General features: G+C 47.5%; 1 protein-coding gene and 2 non-coding genes across 6 annotated transcripts in view; 1 reads left to right on the plus strand and 2 right to left on the minus strand.

The window, feature by feature from the left end:
* The window catches only part of AKAP6 (A-kinase anchoring protein 6), a 635729-nt gene extending 629932 nt beyond the window's left edge, over window positions 1-5797 (minus strand). Inside the window, exon 1 of one of the 4 annotated variants that reach the window (XM_058293576.1) lies at window positions 5609-5797. The gene's annotated coding sequence lies outside the window, so the exon portion shown is untranslated. The remainder of the gene's footprint in view (window positions 1-5608) is intronic. The other 3 variants (XM_058293584.1, XM_058293582.1, XM_058293575.1) reach the window with 3 other exon arrangements.
* A 53-nt stretch (window positions 5798-5850) lies between these two features.
* Window positions 5851-5957, plus strand: LOC111766691 (U6 spliceosomal RNA). The gene has a single exon (XR_002798658.1). It is a non-coding gene; the product is annotated as a U6 spliceosomal RNA (small nuclear RNA).
* Window positions 5958-6740: 783 nt separating this feature from the next.
* Window positions 6741-6847, minus strand: LOC111766690 (U6 spliceosomal RNA). Its single transcript, XR_002798657.2, has one exon. It is a non-coding gene; the product is annotated as a U6 spliceosomal RNA (small nuclear RNA).
* Between the last annotated feature and the right edge of the window lie 926 nt (window positions 6848-7773).

Consider the following 7773-nt stretch of genomic DNA (forward strand, 5'->3'; position numbering starts at 1 on the left):
TCCCTTTTCTTATTTTCTGGGAATTATAGGAATATTATACAGACATTTATTATCTCATAAGCCAATCAGAACAGGGCTCATTTAATTTAGGAGATCTTCTATAAGTATAAAAGATGTGCCTGGGCTTTAAGCAGTCCAAGAGGTATGCATCTCTGGTGAAAAGTATACCTGGTTCTGTTAGATAAATCCATCTGGCATTTTACCAGAAGACCTCCAAACTGTTAAAAGATAATTTCTTTAAAGAGGGAAGGGGATTAGGTAACAGCATGCCTCTCATATAGATGTAAAATGAACATATGTGAAAGATTTTATTTAATGCATTAATGAAGGAAAAGAAGTTATAACAAATTCAAAGTTGAAAGCAAAACAACAAATTGATATGAAATAAAGGAATGGTAAAATAAATGTGCAAAGGAGGCAAAACTAGCTTCTTAGTTGTAAAGAGAAGTCAGTTGAACCTTGACTGGTCAGGAAAGAATTTGCATGTCTATAGACTAGAATTATTTTGCATTGCTACCAATTATCTACAATTTACAGAGTTGTAAAATAGCTCTCAAAGAATCAGAATAGGACTCAAAGACACCTGAGGAGAGTGCTCTAAGGTCTAAACTACACAGTTTTCCACCGAAGCACAAGTTTTTGCCGCACAAGGGATAGTGCTCCTCTGAGACTAGAAGGGAGGAAATAAGGATAAGCCTGAATATAAATAAGTTTGTAGTATGGACAAGAAATTGGGGAAGTTCATCTCAGTCTCTTTTTTTCTCTTTCAGTGAAACAAGTTAAAGGAACTGGTGGCTATGAAAGGATCACACCAGCCTTAGCACAGTGACTTTGATGTTTCATTAAAAGTAGCTGTTAAGGGAAACAGACTTGGTCCAGTGGATGGAGCATCCATCTACCACATGGTAGGTCCGCAGTTCAAACCCCGGGCCTCCTTGACCCATGTGGAGCTGGCCCATGCGCAGTGCTGATGTGCACAAGGAGTGCTGTGCCACACAGGGGTGTCCCCCGCATAGGGGAGCCCCATGTGCAAGGAGTGCACCCTGTAAGGAGAGCCGCCCAGCATGAAAGAAAGTGCAGCCTGCCCAGGAATGGCACCGCACACATGGAGAGCTGATGCAGCAAGATGATGCAACAAAAAGAAACACAGATTCCCATGCCGCTGACAACAACAGAAGCGGACAAAAAGAAGAACACGCAGCAAATGGACACAGAGAACAGACAACCGGGGGGTGGGGAAATAAATAAAAATAAATCTTTAATTTTAAAAAGTAGCCGTTAAAACACAAATTGGTCATCTGGGAGATATGTCATGGAGATTCTAAGAGGTTGAGTCTGGGAAGCTATCACTAGGCAATTTAGGCAACACTGCTCAAGCACATTTTAGTTTATGGGGTTAGCTAGCAGAGCCCTGAAAGAATAAAACCTAAGGCTGGTAAGTTTTGAAAGATCCTTGTGAGGCAATTCTTTAGAGGTGAGCTGCGGCGGCTTGCTCGGTCGGTAGAGGTGGGGTCTGGCTGCGGACGAGGGGTCGGTCCAGCTCTGGACCAGGGGTCGGTCCCGCTTGGGACGAGGGGTCGGTCCCACCTGGGACGAGGGGTCGGTCCGGCAGCAGACGAGGGATCGGTCTCACAAGGGGTTGCGGTTCGGCTGACGGGGTCGCCCAGCGAAGCCGGCGACGAAGGGGTCGCCCGGAGAAGCAGGCGACGAAGGGGTCGCCCGGAGAAGCAGGCGACGAACTGGGGACAAGGGAGGCCAGGCCCTTGTCGGGGGCTCTCAGGACTGGAGGGCGCAGGCAGAAGAACTACCGCGGAGACAAGGTAAACACGCAAGTACACTTTATTGAGGGAGAGGCAACAGTTTTATAGGGGCTGGGGAAGGCTGATTGGTCGAAGCCACGCCCTGTTCTGATTGGTTGCCGGCGAAAGGTCAGTGGGCGGTACTGGACGGGGGAGGGGTGGTGGTTAGGGATTGGCTGTCGCTGTTGCTGGGGGAAGGGGTAGGGTTTAGGGATTGGTGGCTGCTGTTGCTGGAGTGGAGGGCAGACTGGATTTTTCCGCCCACACCTGGCTGTTGCTGCTGTCGGGGGAGGGGAAAAGGGCAGACTGGAATTTTCCGCCCTGCGCCTGCGCAGAGAGAAAGATGAAGAAGGGTGCCGCCCCACAGGCATCGTGTGGCGCCATCCGGGAGGAGGGGCGGCCGTGGAAGCATGGCTGCCGAGAAGGGGAGACCCGAGGGCACTCTGCGCCCATGCCGAGCTCCCTTCAGGGGTGGCGGTGAGTCCGACCAGCCACCCTATTATGGGGGCAGCGGCTTGGCCTGCCGCGGCTGCTCCCCCGCCAGGCCAGCAAACCACACTTCAGCCCGAGGGGTGACCGCAGTGAGCCATTTAGAAGGGACCCTACAGAGCCACTGGGTGTAACACGAGTAAGGGAGGTATGGTCATAAAAGGGAAGGAGTAGTAAAGGAAGGGTCCTGGTGGAGTCCTTGAGACTGCTTCATCTGGTACACAACATCTTTAGTGAAAAAGAAAGGAGAGGGAAGAAGGAAGGGTGCTGACAAGCCTGAAAACAAATCTAAGGCAAGGAGCTCACAGGGTAGAGGGATGGGGGTGAGAAGGAAGGAAGGAGGGAGGATGGAGGGAGGAGCGGGGAGGAGGGAGGGAGGGAGAGAGAGACAGAAAAAGAGAGAGAGTAAGAGGGGCCAGAATAGAAAGAGAAGAGAGAGCACTTGACTGGGAGGGAGGGAAGAAGGGAGGGAGAAGGAAAGGGGGGAAGGGGCAGAGAGAGAGGAGGAGGGAGGGGAGGGAGAGGGAATGAATAACGATGAATGCAGAAAGAAATCCCTATGCTCCCCAATAGTGTCCTGGGCTCTGTAACATATTAGATTTACCAAGGAACTTCACAAATACCCAGAACAATTAAGTCAGAATCTCCAGGGAAGAGTTCAGGCACTATTTTAAAAAGCTCTCCCAGTGTTCACTGCGCATAGCCTAGGTTGAGAACCACTGCTCCTGCAGTTGGAGTTCACCAACTTCACACCAGGTGTAGCTGGTCATTGATGCTGTGGTTCCAAGTGACTCAACTGTTCCCTGCGAAAGAGGATGTGAGGATATTAGTTGGGTTTCTTCTTGTTTTTAATTAGAACAAAAATCCTAAAGAGGAAATGACTTGAGGTTTTTGCCTGTTTCAGTTGTGTCCCATTATTGAATGTTTCCTTTCTGTGAATGAAAAGAAATAGAATAAGTTAGATTTCCTACTTACCAGTGTGTCCTATCCTGTTGTTGTAGTTAAATAAGCAAAACCTAGAAATGTGGTTGTGAAATGACAGGTTGGAAATCTTCTTTCTGTTTCTTGCAACCTTTTGCAAATATTAGGACTTAGAATCCCTACAGGTAGTGCAATGGAAAGAGCAACAGACTTGGAATCAGAAGATGGCAGAACAGTGACAGTATCACCTGGGAAGTCACTACACTTAGCCTCCATTTCCTTCTCTGAAAAATGAGATAGATACCATATCTCTTTGATTCTAAGATGCCATTGATTATAAAATGCACCACAGGTGAATATATCACTAAGAAGGGGAAGTTTTTATAACACTGCTAATGTAAATATTTGGAATTACGACAAAATTTATTTCCTATATAGTCTAAATGTTACAGAATATAAAAATTAAGATTCTTCTTGTTAAAAAGTCTGATAAACTGAGAAAAAAATCCTTTAACTCAGTCTGTCCTAAAGTCAATTTGTTAATAATACCTTTGAGGCTCATTCTTGATATGCCAAATATTAACTCACAACACAAAAGATGAACTAAAAACCCACCTACCCATAATTTTCCTATATGATTTCCAAAAGATGTGATAAAGAATACTTCCCCCCTTAAAAAAGTGATTGGAACTTTAGGGAAAATACATTAAATAAGGGTGATACCTTAAATAAGGGTCAAACACTGTAAGACTAAGATGTGTTTTTGCCAAAAGGCAAGTGTGGAATCTTAAATATTCTTGAGCTTAGCAGAAGCCAATAGTTTTTTTAATGTTGTAAATGTGTAATGTGAAGACATGAATGTGACTATAAAGGCAAAAGGTGAACTGGGTAAACATGTTCAGTTAGTGATGCACACACAATGTAGATGGGGTGGGGAAAGCAGGATGGGGGAAGAAGAAACAGGAGGGAAAAATTTGAAGGAAAAAAAAGGCAACTGTGTAGCAGAAATGGAAGAAAAGAGTAAGAAAATCCAAGATATTAAGTTTGAACAGAATTTGGCCTTTAGCACACTTTCCTTCATAAATGAGCCCATCAGTAAATGCACAGCTTATGAGAAAACAACATTTAGTAAATATCCAGAAAAGAAAAAACAAACAGATATGGGGGAAGGGGACAGTGGAAGAAGGGAGCTATTTTCACTTACCCAGTTGATTCTATGACAGAATCTGTAACTAAAAGTATAGAAGTTTAGAGGAGGTGGGGCCTAGAGACTCAGCCCTGAAGGCAACATTAAGTGGCTCCAAAATAGCCTCTTAGCAGTAAGGAGACTGAAACGCTTCCCAACAGCCTATAAGGAAGGTAATTTGTTATCTTGTGTAACCAAACTGTGGAGAGCACCTGGTCACAGGATGGAAGGATCCAGAGACTCAAACAACACAGACACTCTTTCTCCATCTCTCTTCCTGGTCTTATTCTCTCATTTCTCTTTTGTGGAACACAGAACTTGGCCACCAGGAGCCTTGGTTTTCCTCCTTATAGCTCAAGAGCCAAGGATAAAAAATAATAAAAATAAGCCCAAAGCTCACCAGATCCTCTACCTAGACAGCATTCATCGGTAGGTTCTAAAATCATTAAGGGAAGATGTGTAAGAAACTTTCTAAAGAAGGAATCAGGCTGCTTGCGGCGCCTGAACCCACGGGTCAGTGTTCCGCGTCACTAACACCAGGACTGCCAGACATTAGGTGCCTCATGCTGCGATGCAATAGAAAGCACACCTCCTACCGATGAAAGGCGCCAGCTTATAAAATTGAACTGGAATCTTATTAGACCTTTAGATCTAACTATCAATTTTCAGGAACACGGAGGACTGAGAAACAAGTTAAACGACATTATGAAGTCAGCCAAATACAGTCTGACATTCCACAGAGCAAATAAATGTTCTGTTCCCCCAATAAGTCAATAGCATGAAAAGAAATGGCGGGGAAAACCGATAGAGGGTATTAGAGACCTAAGACTAATAGCAACCAAATACAATGTGGAACCTTGTTTGGCGATAATTCAACTCTAAAAAGGCATGTTTGAAACAGCCAAGGGGATCTGGCTGTAGACTATACGCTAAGTGATATAAGAGAATACCTTAACACTTCTGGGTGTGATAATGGCCGTGTGCTTACATTTTTTTAATAACTCATCACCGGAAGCTTAGGTGGTGAAATGACGTGCCTTAAACGAGTCGCGCCTAGCTCTGCCGGGCCCACTTCCCACAGCAGCAGCGTCACAACCTGCCTACCGCTCGCCGGGGCGCTCTAAGGCGCTGTGCTCGCGACTCCCGGCATGCTCCGCGGGCGAAGCGCCGCGGCTTGAGAACTCCAGCCTGGGTCCCGCCACCAGTGCCTTACCCAAGGTGCCCCGGGCGCTCATTTGCATATCCATTCCGTAGGTTAAACCCGACAGGTCTTCCGCGGCCAGGAGCGGCCTGCGATCGTGGCCCCAAGCGTGCGAGCCTCGCGATGTCGTTCCATTTGGTCAAATTTCCCTGATCGCGCTAAGGTCGATGGGAAGGCGCGAGATTTGCGCGCCGTGAGTGTGAAAGGACACATGCTGCCGTGCCTTATATATGGAATGGGTGGCCGTTTCATTCGTGCTCGCTTCGGCAGCACATATACTAAAATTGGAACGATACAGAGAAGATTAGCATGGCCCCTGCGCAAGGATGACACGCAAATTCGTGAAGCGTTCCATATTTTGCTTTTTAAGAGGACTTCCAACCCAGTCCCCTAGTCCAAGTGGCATACCCGCCTCACAGCCCCCTAAAACGCACTATTAGTTGATTATTAAGTCACCTAGACAGATTTGGTTATCCCTATTAGAATATATGTTTTCATTGATCAAAATCAGAATTCAGTGAGGGCAGTTCATCAAATTTATCACTGAATCTACCTGATTTACATCGGAATTTCTGAGCTCTCTTAGAGGAATACAAAAGCTACATGAGCAAGAACACTCTGTTTTCTAACAATTCCTTGGATTCCGGAATTTCATAATCGACAGCTACCGGCTAATACTATTGGACTCATTTGATAACCAGCTCTTCCAAACAGATTTTGATTGTGCAGTACGCTAAGAGAAAAAGACGATGACGCACTGAGGCCGAAAATCGAAGAACACAAGGCAGGCGCAAGGAGTATGCACTTGATTGCTTCCCTCCCTTATTAACGACTCATCGAGCAACTGTGCGCCAGGCAGGCTTGTATTAAGGGCCAACCTACCCGGACCCCTGGAGTTTGTGTCGATGAGGAGGGCACGACCATACATATTTTCGGTGGTTATAATTCAATGAAGGAAATGCAAATTGACGTTTCCTCATTTCCGAGATAGGAAGACATTCATGCATAAAAAACATTCGGTGAGTTCGTCTCCATTTTCATCTCATAAATTCCCCAAAGCGATTACCTTCGTCGTAGTGAAAAACTACAGACTCAACATGAAATGCCACACGTTTCCTCGACACACCTTGCTTCCTCAGTAAGGCAAAATATGGAACGCTTCACGAATTTGCGTGTCATCCTTGCGCAGGGGCCGTGCTAATCTTCTCTGTATCGTTCCAATTTTAGTATATGTGCTGCCGAAGCGAGCACGAATGAAATGGCCACCCGTTCCATATATAAGGCACGGCAGCATGTGTCCTTTCACACTCACGGCGCGCAAATCTCGCGCCTTCCCATCGACCTTAGCGCGATCAGGGAAATTTGACCAAATGGAACGACATCGCGAGGCTCGCACGCTTGGGGCCACGATCGCAGGCCGCTCCTGGCCGCGGAAGACCTGTCGGGTTTAACCTACGGAATGGATATGCAAATGAGCGCCCGGGGCACCTTGGGTAAGGCACTGGTGGCGGGACCCAGGCTGGAGTTCTCAAGCCGCGACGCTTCGCCCGCGGAGCATGCCGGGAGCCACGAGCACGACGGTAGTCCCTGGCGCCCTCGAGAGTCGAGGCAAACCGGGACACACCACTGCGAGACTGCTGCATGCGCGAAGGAGTCGGGCCAGGCACGGCGATACTGCGACGATCAGATGGTTCTCCAACGTCGGCCTGGAACCGGAGGAGTTCCTCTGAAACTCTCGGGAGAAGTTTGCAAATTGGCTGGCCTGCTGCTTTACCGATGCCTTTGGTCAATGGAACGTTGTCACCTCTACTTCACCCATGACATAGTGGCCTTGTGCCCGTTCCAGCAGGCGCTGCTAAACAGAGCCCAGCATGCAGCCTTGGGTTTAGTTCCTCCCAGTGGCCTGACCTGCTCAGTTCAGAAACACTTTTGGGCACCACACTGAATGCCGCACGGAGTCCCTTGTGCCTTCGGCAGTTGTTCCAGGGCCTATGTTCTTCTGCGCAGGCGCTAGTGGGGTCGGCAACGGAGGAGCTGGGTCGGTGGCCACGCCCCACCACCGTCGACCACCCCCCGGCCAACTTGGGGCATGGCCAGGCCACCGGCCAGTCGAAACACTATACCTAAGCCCACGTATTTGGCATGAGAGGTGGTTTTGAGGAATTAAATCTGTTCAC

Source organism: Dasypus novemcinctus, chromosome 3, assembly GCF_030445035.2.
Source record: "Dasypus novemcinctus isolate mDasNov1 chromosome 3, mDasNov1.1.hap2, whole genome shotgun sequence".
Taxonomy (NCBI): domain Eukaryota; kingdom Metazoa; phylum Chordata; class Mammalia; order Cingulata; family Dasypodidae; genus Dasypus; species Dasypus novemcinctus.